At 45.4% G+C, this 13,736-nt stretch overlaps 1 non-coding gene and 1 pseudogene across 1 annotated transcript; one reads left to right on the top strand and one right to left on the bottom strand.

Annotated features, from left to right (window-relative positions):
* Positions 1–4,845: 4,845 nt before the first annotated feature.
* Positions 4,846–6,060, top strand: LOC101007918 (annotated as a pseudogene).
* A 3,774-nt stretch (positions 6,061–9,834) lies between these two features.
* LOC116276238 lies at positions 9,835–9,958 on the bottom strand. Its single transcript, XR_004185667.1, has one exon.
* Positions 9,959–13,736: the final 3,778 nt, after the last annotated feature.

Genomic DNA, 13,736 nt, shown 5'->3' with positions numbered 1-13,736 from the left:
TGTGCTAGATCTGGGGGGCATAGAAGGGAGAACAGGCCCTTCTGGGACCCCAAGATCCCGTGTGGGGAGCACATCTGGGTTCCAAACCCACAAAAGGAAATGTGGCCAAGAAAGCAACCAATCTCCGACCCCGGCAGGGTTGGGCTGCACCCCCATACTGTGACTGTGCTGGCTGCAGTCTCCTGGCGATGGAGAACTCACAGCCCTGTGCCCCTCCAACCAGAGGTCCCTGGGCTGGGCAACTTAAATAATTAGCGAGATCTTCCTTCCCTTAGGGTCCTCCTCTGGCCTCTGGAGCTATGGGGTCTGCTGTTCTTTGGTATCAGGAATCCACACGTGAGACCCCATTTGTCTCTTAAGTCACTGTAGGATCTTGGGCCTCAGTTCTCCATCTGCCTAGCAAGGGAGAGTGGAGGAGGGCCAGTCCTTCCACTTCTCGCCTGCCCTGACATTTTATGACTCAGTGATACACTGACACCTGCCCCCTTCTGTCTCCTTGCTTTCTCTCCTCCAAGTTGCCCAGCTCCAGCACCTTCCCTGCCCCTCCCTTGACCTTCCACCTCTCCTGGGCTGACAAGAGCTGAGGGTGGTCAGAAGTCGGCCCGGCTTCCCACGTGACACAGAGGACTTCGTGAAGGAGATGCTGGTCACTAAGAGCAGGGCAGCAGCTATAACAAGCCAGCATTCTGGAAGCTCCTGGAAATCATATTGGAGAATGCTGGCCTGGCAAGGGGTGAGGGGAAAGGTCTAGGGTGGGGAACAATGATTTCTGTAGCAGGGGAGCCAGGACAAGTGCTGTCCACGCTGGAATGCTTCATTCTGAGCAAGAATGACTCATTACAGACAACCCCTGCTCCGTGCTTATTACCATGGGCTGCCCAAACCCCCACCTGCACAGGGAGGGCAGTGGGAGGGGACAGAAATGAATGGGCACAAGCTGTGGCGTAAATTCTGGTGGAGGATGGAGGGAAATGACGCCAGAGCATCTAGCCAGGCTACAGTCACACCACCTCTGTCCCTGAGACAGGATTTCTGCAACACTGGAGAGGGATGGTACCCAGTCATCCATGTCTTCTGTGCCAGGCCCGACTTGTGTTTAATTGTATACATTATTATTATGATTATTATTTTGAGACAGAGTCTCGCTGTCTCCCAGGCTGGAGTGCAGTGGTATGATCTCAGTTTACTACAAGCTCCGCCTCCCAGTTTCAAACCATTTTCCTGCGTCAGCCTCCCAAGTATCTGGGACCACAGGCACCCGCCACCATGCCCGGCTAATATTTTTTTGTATTTTTAGGAGAGGTGGGGTTTCACCGTGTTAGCCAGGATGGTCTCGATCTCCTGACCTCATGTTCCGCTCACCTCAGCCTCCCAAAGTGCTGGGATTACAGGCGTGAGCCATCGCGCCCAGCCAATTATATACATTATTAAGGGAGCTGGTGGCAAGGTGCTGGGGCTCAGTCTGTGACCAGCATCAGGGCTCAGTCTATGACCACATTCAGTGCTTTACCTAAGACCAGGACCAAGACTCATTCTGTGGCAGGATCAGGGCTTAGTGAGTGATTAGGATGATAGCTCAGTCTGCGACGAGATTCTGGGCTCAGCCTATAGCTCACATTAAGGATCCTCTCCGCGTGGGGCTCAGAGCCAGGGACGTTGTGGAAAGTGTCTGAAGGCAAGGTGGGGTCAGCTGGGAGAGAGGGGAGAAGTGGAAGCATGAAGGTCAAGAGGTCCCTGAGCCTGAGGCCAGCTGTGTGAAAACAGGACAGGGAGTCAGGACTCCAGCTCTGCCACTCACTGGCTGTGTGACTTTGGATCCAGAGTTACTTCCCTTTTTGAGGTCTATGTTGTCTTGTTTGTAAAATGGGAATATTAGGCTGGGCACGGCGACTCATGCCTATAATCCCAGCACTTTGGGAGGCCGAGACAGGCAGATAATGAGGTCAAGAGATTGAGACCATCCTGGCCAACATGGTGAAACCCCTTGTCTACTAAAAATACAAAAATTAAAGGCCGGACGCTGTGGCTCACCCCTGTAATCCCAGCACTTTGGGAGGCCGTGGCGGGTGGATCACAAGGTCAGGAGATCGAGACCATCCTGGCTAACACAGTGAAACCTCGACTCTATTAACAATACAAAAAATTAGCTGGGTGTGGTGGTGGGCGCCTGTAGTCCCAGCTACTTGGGAGGCTGAGGCAGGAGAATGGCGTGAACCCGGGAGGTGGAGCTTGCAGTGAGCTGAGATCATGCCACTGCACTCCAGCCTGGGCAACAGAGCAAGACTCCGTCTCAAACAAACAAACAAAAAATTAGCTGGGCATGGTGGCTCATGCCTGTAGTTCCAGCTACTTGGGAGGCTGAGGCAGGAGAATCACTTGAACCCAGGAAGTGGAGGTTGCAGTGAGCTGAGATCATGCCACTGCACTCCAGCCTGGCAACAGATTGAGACTCTGTCTCAAAAAAAAAAAAAGAAAAAAAAAGGAAATATTAGGCACAGTGGCTTACAACACTAATCCAGCACTTTGGGAGGCCAAGGCAGGAGGACAGATTGAGCCCAGGAGATTTGAGACAAGCCTGGGCAACACAGTAAGACCCTGTCTCTATAAAAAATTTGAAAGTTAGCTGGGCATGGTGGGGTGAGCCTGTAGTCCCAGCTACTTGGGCGGGTGAGGTAAGAGGATCACCTGTGCTCAGTAATTCAAGATTGCAGTGAGCTACAATTGGGCTACTGAGCTCCATCCTGGGTGACACAGTGTGACCTTGTCTCTGAAAAATATAATAATAAAAATTTTAAAAGTGGGAATTTTTACTTCTGTCCTGCCTTTGAGATAGAGTCTTGCTCTGAGTCACCAATATGCAAGTTAATATTTCACAAAGCACCAAGAACCCTTGTCAATACCTGCCTCCCAAGATTATTGATAGGAGTGAAAATGCACTTCATGAGACAGCGAAAAAAATGGGGAGGGGTTGTTTGCTCACTTTCCAAAGGAGAATTGCTTCAGACAGGAAAATCTCAAAAGGAAACAGCCTTATTGTTGTCATGGTTTCTCCTCACAGGTCTTCAGGTCAGCTTTTATTCCCCAAAATAATGTGTACAGAGTATTTACAGTCAGAGAATGCTAAAGGATTACAACAAAAATAGCACGCTTTTTACCCCACGTCAGCCTGCTTGCCAAAAGCAACCATTTCAACTTACTCAGTTGTTTCTTCTGGTTTTTACTTCCTAAATAAAGCATTGATTTCAATTCTGGTTATCTCCCAAGAGGTCCAATTTAGATGCTGTCTCTAGGGCTCCCTATTGTGACAGAGGAGGTTCACTTACACTCTTTCTCCTCTCCTTTCAATATCATACCACCACAACTCTTGGTTACATTCACAGTCACTAAAAAGTGTTTATGGCTGAACCGACTAATATACTATCTTTATTTTTTTTTTTGAGATGGAGTCTCACTCTGTTGCCCAGGCTGGAGTGCAGTGGCACGATCTCACTCCTCACTGCAAGCTCCGCCTCCTGGGTTCACGCCATTCTCCTGCCTCAGCCTCCCGAGTAGCTGGGACTACAGGTGCCTGCCACCATGCCCAGCTAAGTTTTTGTATTTTTAGTACAGACGGGGTTTCACTGTGTTAGCCAGGATGATCTCGATCTGCTGACCTCGTGATCTACCCTCCTCGGCCTCCCAAAGTGCTGGGATTACAGGCATGAGCCACCATGCCCGGCCGCAACTAATATACTATCTTTTTCTATCTTCTTTCCCCCACAGAGTTAATCACTGTCTCATTTTTTTCACTTGCTTATTTTCTTTGACCTATGATTAGATCTTCTGCGAAAGCCCAGTAAGATGATTCTCAATACTCATTTTCACTATGAGTTCCAGTTCCTTAATTTTTTTTCCTTGCGACACCATTTCTGGAGCCCTCAGTTCTCCTGCCTCCATCTGAGCCTGAAGCTTTTCAGATCAGCAGCACAGTCGTCATCCTTAGGCTTTCCTTTGCCAACATTCTGCAACGTCATTTCTTCTCTTTCCTCTGGATCTCTGATTTTCCTGGGTTCCATTTCTTCTTTCTTGGTTTATGCCCTTCTAGTGTGGAGTGCATCCTCCAGCTCCTTCCTGAGGAAGTTTTCATGGAAGACAATTGTTTTAACTTTGCATGTCTGAAAATGTCTATATTCTACCCTCACACTGGATCGATACTTTGGCTGGGTATATAATGATTTTCCCTCAGCAACTTTAAGGCATTGTTTCATAAACTTCCAGTTTCTAATACTGCTGTTGAGAGGTCTGATGCTCATCTGGCTCAGATTCTCTCTCTCTCTCTTTTTTTTTTTTTTGAGGTGGAGTCTTGCTCTCTTGCCCAGGCTGGAGTGCAGTGGCATGATCTTGGCTTACTGCAACCTCCACCTCCCAGGTTCAAGGGACTTTTGTGCCTCAGCCTCCCAAGGAGTTGGGACTAGCACCACCACACCCAGATAATTTTTGTATTTTTTTTTTCCCCCGAGACAGAGTCTTGCTCTGTCACCCAGGCTAGAGTATAGTGGTGTGATCTCGGCTCACTGCAACCTCCGCCTCCTGGGTTCAAGCAATTCTCCTGCCTCAGCCTCTCAAGTAACTGGGATTACAGGTGTGAGCCACTGTGCTACCCCCCTTTTTTTTTTTTTTTTTTTTGAGACAGGGTCTCACTCTGTCACCCAGGCTGGTGGGCAGTGGCACAATCACAGCTCACTGCAGCCTTGACTTCCCAGTCTCAAGCAATCCTCCCCTCTCAGCCCCCCAAATAGCTGGGACTACAAGTATATGCCACCACCCCCGCCTAATTTTTTAGTTTTTTGTAGAGATGGGCCTCACCATGTTGTCCAGGCTGTTCTTGAACTCCTGGGCTCAACAATCCTCCCACCTTCGTCTCCCCAAATGCTGGGATAACAGGCATGAGTCACAGGGTCCTGCCAATCTTTAATTCCTTTAAACAAATGTTTTAGTTTTCAGAGCATATGTTTTGCCTTTCTTTAAAAAAAAAAATTATTCCTGGAAGATCTAGGTCTCCGTATCCAGCTAGGATGGCTGTGGTTCCGCTACTGCTGTTTGGGAGTTTGTGGAGCACCGTGAGAACGTCCAATATGGCTGTTACTTGTGGCTCTATGGTGAAGCTGCTCAAAATGTGCTACAATGTCCAACTGCACTCACACGATGTGCTCTATGGGTCAGGTAGTGGGCAGCAGTCAGTGACAGGTGTAACCTCCATGAATGAGAGCAACAGTTACTGGAGAATATAGGGTAAGATCACCACAGCCAGTGAGAGGGGAACCCCCATCAAGTGCTGCCAGCCCATTCGGCTGACACACGTCAACACTGGCTGAAACCTCCACACCTTTCTGAAAACCAGGAAGTGAGTACTTTTGGTGAGGAAGGTGAAGGTAGTCACCTGGATGACTGGACCATGCTCTGTAATGGGCCCCACTGGATGAGAGATGGTGAGGGTGGTTCAAACATTCTTCCACTGAGGAACCACTGTCTGTCACAGGAGAACAATATGGTGGACCCATCAGTGGGCAAAAAGAGATGCATGGCCTGGCCTAGCCAAGCCAGAACAACAGCTGGAAAGCCATGGAAGGCATCTTCATGAGGCCCAGTGAGTTGTTGAAGGCAGAAGGCCACCATGCAGAGCTAGGAGTCTGGAGGCTCTGAGCCACTGTCACTATACAGTTTGTAGACATCTGTGCTGCTTCACCTTGGGATCCCTGCCACAAGTTCCCTGGGAGTGGCCTTGTTACTCCCGAGATGAAGACGTGCGATGGAAAACAGTGGCTGTGTTCACAAGCTCCAGCCCTGCACATTTGAATTGGTTGCTCTCCCAGACTTGGGTCAGTTCTTGGTGAGTAGAGGACTTGCTGGTGACAGGGTGGATGCTTTTTATTCACTGGTAAGACACACTGAGGGGACATCCCTTTTAGCTGGGAAACTTCTAGTCCTCAGGCTGGAGTGCGATGGTGCAACGTCTGCCTCCCAGGTTCAAGCAATTCTCCTTCCTCAGCCTCCCAAGTAGCTGGGATTACAGGCACCCACTACCACACCCAGCTGATTTTTGTATTTTTAGTAGAGACAGGATTTCACCATGTTGGCTAGGGCTGGTCTCTAGCTCCTGAGCTCAAGTGATCCACCCTCCTCGGCCTCCCAAAGTGCTGGGATTACAGGTGTGAGCTGCCATGTCTGGCCTCCAAAATGATTTTTTTTTTTTAAAGAATTTTATTATTAGCCTCTGTGTTATTTATTAGGTGTGCTATTTCATGATCTGCTTTATCCTTGAGTCCTAAGACTCTTTTGAGATGCTGGGAACCTTCAACGTGGGGCCTTTTAAGAGCTTTACTTGCATCCAAACCTTTCTCTTTCTACTTTCATTTCTCCTCAGGTACCTCATTTTTAATAGATTTCTGACTAATTATGGCCAAAGACTCTCAAAGAATATAACATAATAAACAGCCAATTTTATTCCTAAGTTGTTGGGATGATCAGACCCAACACCAGGCCGTGGGGGCTACGAAGTCCAGCGGAATCAAAGGAATGAGAAAAGACAAGAGAGAAAGTGGGACCAAGGGGCCAACACTAGTATGGAGGCTGTGAAGGCCCCAAGCTCTGGGAGCCCACACTATTTATTGATGATCAAACAAAGAAACAGGTGGTAAGGATGTAGGGGTTGAAAGGAAGCAGTGTATCAAGTGAATGAGCTACAGCTGTGATGGTTTAGCATTTTCTTTGAAACATATGGCTACTTGGGATAATGGGAGTGCTACAAGCAAGGAGCCGGCATATCTAGATACATTCCAAAGGCCAGGAGGGGTTTTAGACCCTGGACCCTGGACATGTTCCAAGCCCTGCCTCAGCTTCTCTCCCAACACTAAGTATTTTATTCTTTTTGATGCTATTGTATATATAATTATTTTCTTAATTTCATTTTCATATTGTTCATTGCTAGCATAAAGAAATGTGGTTGACTTTTATATATTGATATTATACTCCTCAAACTGATTGAATTCATTAGTTCTAGTAGTTGTTTTTAGTGGATTCCTTAGGATTTTCTCTTTCAAGATCATATGCTCTGCAAATAGAGATAGCTTTACTTCCTCTCTCCAAATTTCAGTGGGATTTGAAATTAAATTTTAGTTGCCCTGGCTAACTGTTCTGGTTGAATCTCCAGTACAATTTTGAATAAAAGTGGTGAGAGGGGACATCCTTCTCTGGCTGCTGATCTTAAGGGGAGGTATCAGTTTTTCACCATTAAGTATGAAGTTGGTGTTGGGTTTTTCATAGGTGAACCTTAACAGGTTGAGGAAGTTCCCTTCTACTCCAAGTTTGCTGAGTGTCTTTATCATAAAAGAGTGTTGAATTTTGTCAAATTCTGTTTCTGCATCATTGAAAGGATCTTGTGGTTTTCTTCCTTATTCTGCTAATATGGTGCATTGAATTGATTCATTTTCGTAAGTCCAGCCAACCTTGCATTCTTGGGAGAAATTCCACTTGGTCAATCTTATTCATATGTTGCTGGATTCAGTTAGATAGTATTTTGTTAAAGATTTCTATATCTATATTGACAAGGGATATTGGTCTGTAGAATTTTTGCTTCTGTTTTTGTTATGATGTCTCTCTGATTTTGGTATCAGAATAATAACTGGCCTCATAGAATAAGTTGGGAAGTATTCTTTCCTCTTCTAATTTTTGGAAGACTTTATGGAGAATTGGAGTTCATTCTTCTTCAACTGTTTTAAAATTCACTAGTGAAATCATCCCTATTTTTTTCTTTGTGAGAAGTTTTTTGATCATATATATTGATCTTGCACACTGTGACCCTGCTACATTTGCTTATTAGTTCTATTAGTTCTTAAAGTGCATTCCACAGGGCCAGGTGTGGTGGCTCACACCTGTAATCCCAGCACTTTGGGAGGCTGAGGTGGGAGGATCACTTGAGCTCAGGAGTTCAAGACCAACCTGGGCAACATAGTGAGACCCTCATCTCTAGAAAAATTAAATAAAATATACTCCATAGAATTATCTACATACATGTCTTCTGCAATTAAAGACATTTTTACTTATTATTTTCTAACCTACATGCCTTTGTTTTCTTTTCCTTCCCTGATTTCACTGGCTTGAAATTCCAGGGCAATGTTGAATAGGAGTGGGGAGAGAGAATGTCCTTGTCTTTTTCATTATCTTAGGAGAAAAACATTCAGTCTGCACCATTAAGTATTAAGTTAGCCATAGTTTTTTGGTAAATAGTCTATTGTGAAATCTCCTTTTTTATTGCTGATTTTGGTAATTTGTGTATTCTTTGTTTTTTTCTTGGTCACTATTAAAGCTTGTCAATTTTGTTGATCATTAACAACAACAACAACAGCAACAACAAAACTTTTGGGTCAGGCGCAGTGGCTCATGCATGTAGTCTCAGGACTTTGGGAAGCTGAGGCAGGCGGATCACAAGGTCAAGAGATTGAGACCATTCTGGCCAACATGGTGAAACCCCATCTCTACTGAAAATACAAAAATTAGTTGGGCGTGGTGGCGGGTGCCTATAGTCCCAGCTACTCGAGAGGCTGAGACAGGAGAATCACTTGAACCTGGGAGACGGAGGTTGTAATGAGCCGAGATTGCGTCGCTGCACTCCAGCCTGGCGACAGAGTGAGACTTCATCTCAAAAACAAACAAAACAAAAGACTGAGCGCCGTGGCTCACGCCTGTAATCCTAGCACTTTGGGAGGCTGAGGCGGGTGGATCACGAGATCAGGAGATCAAGACCATCCTGGCTAACATGGTGAAACCCCGTCTCTACTAAAAATACAAAAAAAATTAGCCAGACGTGGTGGCAGGCGCCTGTAGTCCCAGCTAATCCAGAGGCTGAGGCAGGACGCGCGCCACTGCACTCCAGCCTGGGAGACAGAGTGAGACTCTGTCTCAAAAAAACACCGAACAAAAAAAACCAACTTTTGGTTTTATTAATTTTCTCTGTTGTTGTTTTTTTCTATTTCATTGATTTCTGCTCTAATCTTTGTTATTTCCTTCTTCTTACTTTGGGTTTGATTTCCTTTTCTTTTTTGAACTACTTGAAGTGGAGGCTTAGATTATTGATATTTGATTTTTCTCCCATTGCAGCATAAGCATTTCAATTATTTAAATTATAAATTTCCTTCTAAGGCTGGGCACAGTCACTCACGTCTGTAATCCCAGCACTTTGGGAGGCCGAGGCAGGCAAATCACCTGAGGTCAGGAGTTCAAGACTAGCCTGGTCAACATGGTGAAATCCCACCTCTACTAAAAATACAAAAATTACCCAGGAGTGATGGTGTGCACCTGTAATCCCAGCTACTCGAGGATGTGGCAGGAGAATTGCTTGAACTCGGGAGGCAGAGGTTGCAGTGAGCTGAGATCATGCCACTGCACTCTAGCCTGGGTGACAGAGCAGATCACTTGACTGGTCTTGAACTCCTGGCCTCAAGTGATCTGCCCACCTTGGTCTCCCAAAGTGTTTGGATTACAGGTGTGAGCCACCACACCTGGCACCCTGATGGGATTTTGACTGGTATTGCATTAACTCTATTGATTGCATTGGGAAGAGTTTGTCACATAACCATATTGATTTTTCTACTTTATAAACGTTTATGTAGATATTTTTTAGTTTCTCTCATCAGTTCTTGCTTTGTTTTCAGCATTCTCCTCTTGCACATGTTTCGTTAGATTTATACAAAATGTGAATCTGTTTCTTATGCAATTCTAAATGGTACTTTTCAAAATTTCCGATTTATTTGTTTATTGCTAATCTATAGGAATACAACTGATTTTTTTTTCTTCTACAAATGTCTGAGGTAGGAAAACCACGCTGCCCAGCTTGTGGCAGCCCTGACAGTCCTCTAAGGCTGATCTTGGCCTCCAGCCCTGACTGAGGAGAAAAGGGGCCACCCATAGCCCCACTGGCACAATTGATTTTTCTGTGTTGATGTTGACCTCATATCCCATAACTTTGCTTAACTCATTTATTTTTTATAGGAGCTTTTTGTAGATTCTTTGTGATTTTCTGTAAAGACAATTATGTATTCATAATTGAATAGGTTTGTTTCTTCTTTGCCAGTCTGTAGGCCTTTTATTTGTTTTTCTTGACTTCTTGCACTGATTAGGGCTTCTAGTAAAATACTGGATGGGTGTGTTAAGAGGGGGTATCCTTGCTTTTTCCTGAACTTAGAGTGAAAGAATTCAGTTTCTTCCCATAAAATATGGCAGTAGATGTAGGGTTTTTGTGAATGTCTATCATTGAGTTGAGGAATTCCCTTTAATTCTTAGTTTGCTGAGGTTTTTTTATCAGGAATAAATGTTGAATTTCTTCCATGTCTTTTTTTTTTTTTGAGATGGTGTCTCGCTCTATTGCCCAGGCTGGAGTGCAGTGGCACAATCTTGGCTCACTGCAAGCTCCACCTCCCGGGTTCACCCCATTCTCCTGCCTCAACCTCCCAAGTAGTTGGGACTACAGGCGCCCACCACCATGCCCGGCTAATTTTTTTGTATTTTTAGTAGAGACGGGATTTCACCATGTTAGCCAGGATGGTCTCGATCTCCTGACCTCGTGATCCGCCTGCCTTGACCTCCCAAAGTGCTGGAATTACAGGTGTGAGCCACCATGCCCAACCCCCTCTTCCATGTCTCTTAACTTCTCTTTCATATTTCACAATTTTTTCATTCTTTGCTGAATTCTTAATAATTTCTTTTTTTTTTTTTTTTTTTGAGACGGAGTCTCGCTTTGTCGTCCAGGCTGGAGCGTGGTGGCACGACCTTGGCTTACTGCAACCTCCGCCTCCCAGGTTCAAGTGATTCTCATGCCTCAGCCTCCCCAATAGCTGGGATTACAGGTACCTGCTACTATGCCCGGCTAATTTTTGTATTTTTGGTAGAGACAGGGTTTCACCATGTTCGCCAGGCTGGTCTCAAACTTCTGACCTCAAAGTCAGCCTCCCAAAGAGCTGGGATTACAGGTGTGAGCCACCACACCCAACCTCTTTTGAGGTTTTAAATCTTAATAATTATAGTTTCATTCCTGGAAGTTTTATTTGGTTCATCTTCAAATATGCCTAATTAATTTAATTAGTTTCTTTGCCATATTTTCAGTATCGTTTTACAGTTCTTTTTTTTTTTTCTTCAGATGAGGTCTTGCTCTGTTGCCCAGGTTGGAGTGCATTGGCACCATCTCGGTTCACTGCAACCTCCACCTCTCGAGTTCAAGTGATTATCCTGCCTCAGCCTCCCAAGTAGCTAGAATCACAGGCATGCACCACCACACTTGGCTAAGTTTTGTATTTTTAGTACAGATGGGGTTTCACCATGTTGGCCAGGCTGGTCTCAAACTCTTAACTTCAAGTGATCCACCCATTTGGCTTCCCAAAGTGCTGGGATTACAGCTGTGAGCCACCGTGCTTGGCCCGTTTTACACTTTTTTACACATGTTAACGTATTTTTTTTTCAGCTGGGCATGGTAGCTCACGCCCATAATCCCAGCACTTTGGGAGGCTGAGGTGGGTGGATCACCTGAGATCGGGAGTTCGAAACCAGCCTAACCAACATGGAGAAACCCCGTCTCTACTAAAAATACAAAATTAGCCAGGTATGGTGGCTCGCGCCTGTGATCCCAGCTACTTAGGAGGCTGAGGCAGGAGAATCGCTTGAACCCAGCAGGTGGAGGTTGCAGTGAGTCAAAATCATGCCATTGCACTCCAGCCTGGGCAACAAGAGCGAAACTCCATCTCTCTCTCTCTCTATATATATAATAATATATGTATTATATATTATATATATATATTTGTGTGTGTGTGTGTGTGTGTGTGTATATATATATAGTTTGTTTGTTGGTTTGTTTTAGAGAGAGAGATGGGGTCTCACTATATTGCCCAGGTTGGTCTCAAACTCCTGGGCTCAAACAATCCTCCTGCCCAGGCCTCCCAGAGGGCTGGGACTACAGCCTAGCGCCCGGCCCGAAACACTTAATTTTCTATCCTGCATTTCATCATTCTATTTTATGCAGTATTTGTGGGTCTCATCTTGTTATTCGTTGTTTCTGCTGACTCATGCTCTTGTGGTTTGTTTCTTTTTGAGTTTATTGATGTTTAATTGTGAGCTTATGTTCCTTGAAATTCTTTGTGGGAATTCTTTGAATCTGTGTTTAAAACATATTCTTCCAGAAAGGATTTTTGTTTGCTTTTGCCAGGCGCCTAGGGGTACTTCCAACTCAGATCCACTTAAAAATTGTTTTTGGCTTAGTGTTTTTCCAGTCACATAAGGAATATGATGTTGGGCTTTTCTCTATGTGAATATTATCTTGTTATGCATTTTACTGGACTTCTTTTCAGCCTGTGTTGCTTCTCCGGCACAGCTAAGTGGATACGGCAAAGTCTTCTGTGGCTGAGTTGTTTTCTCCCCATTTCTCCCCTAGGGCACTGGCTTTTGAGAAGTCCCAAATTTGGGGGAGAAAAGAAATCTTTGATAACTACTTCCCAGGACCAGACCTCAGATCTTTTCTTCTCTTTCCTCATTTTGGTTCCCCTAAAAGCAGAGCCTCAGATAAAGGTTTTTGTGTAATTAATTTTGGAAGTAATCCCAGGGAGAAAGAAAGAGGGAAGCCCAGGACAAGGTCACATTATCAAGAGGACCTCTGATAGGTGCTTGATTCCATAGGAATTCTTGATTCCATAGGATCTTCCAAGGAGTCTTATGAAATGGGAGATACAAAAAAGACACATTATTTGCTTGTGTCACTCATTGGTCAAGAGTGGCCTCACAGACACGAACTCCCCTGAACTTGGGGTCCGCGCATGCATAAGGTTCCAGGGGATTCCAAGAGCATCTGCCCTGTGGGGTCAGTGAGACTCAGACAGGAAGGGAGGGGTGGGCCCCATGTGCCCAAGGTGAGGTGGCACCTGCATGAGGCCCACAGAACACTCATCACCTCAGCAGTGGCCGGAATCAGAACTGGGGCCAAGCAGACTGAAGTGGTGCCCAGGAGGTGCCTGGCATGCTGGCCATTTACAACCCAGGGCCTCAGGAAGCACAGGCCCCAGTGCAGGCTCACCCTGATAGGGTCATGCTCTTGTTATTTTGGCTTCTGACTGGTTCCCTGTTTAACACCCGTTCATCTGTGCTTTCGCACACACGTTTTTGATATTTCATTCAGCATTTTTAGGAAGGGATTTCTCTATTCAACTAGTCTGCATATTTCCAGATAGAGAGATAAATGGTCATTGTTTTCAAATGTTTATATATGCTTTATTTTAAAATTATTACTATTATTTGAGATGGAGTCTCGCTCTGTCATCCAGGCGATAGTGCCACGATCTTGGCTCACTGCAACCTCCTCCTCCTGGGTTCAAGTGATTCTCCTTCCTCAGCCTCCCGAGTAACTAGGACTACAGGCGCATGCTACCACGCCCGGCTAATTTTTGTATTTTTAGTAGAGATAAGGTTTCGCCATGTTGGCCGGGCTGGTCTCAAACTCCTGACCTCAAGTGATACTCCCACTTCGGCTTCCTAAAGTGCCGGAATTGCAGGCGTGAGCCACTGTGCTCGGCCTCAAAATATTTATATATACCTTAGTATTCCTTATTATTTGCTAAGTATTGAAACCAAGCATTGCTTTCTGGAGCTCCCATAACCCACCTTTGTGCCCTGTTTTGAAAAACAGGCCAGTCAATAATGACAGCAGCAACGCAGCAGCTCCC

The sequence above is a fragment of the Papio anubis genome, chromosome 7 (assembly GCF_008728515.1).
Source record: "Papio anubis isolate 15944 chromosome 7, Panubis1.0, whole genome shotgun sequence".
Classification (NCBI taxonomy): Eukaryota; Metazoa; Chordata; class Mammalia; order Primates; family Cercopithecidae; genus Papio; species Papio anubis.
Note: the sequence above shows the minus strand (reverse complement) of the source record. Positions and strands in the feature narration are given on the sequence as shown.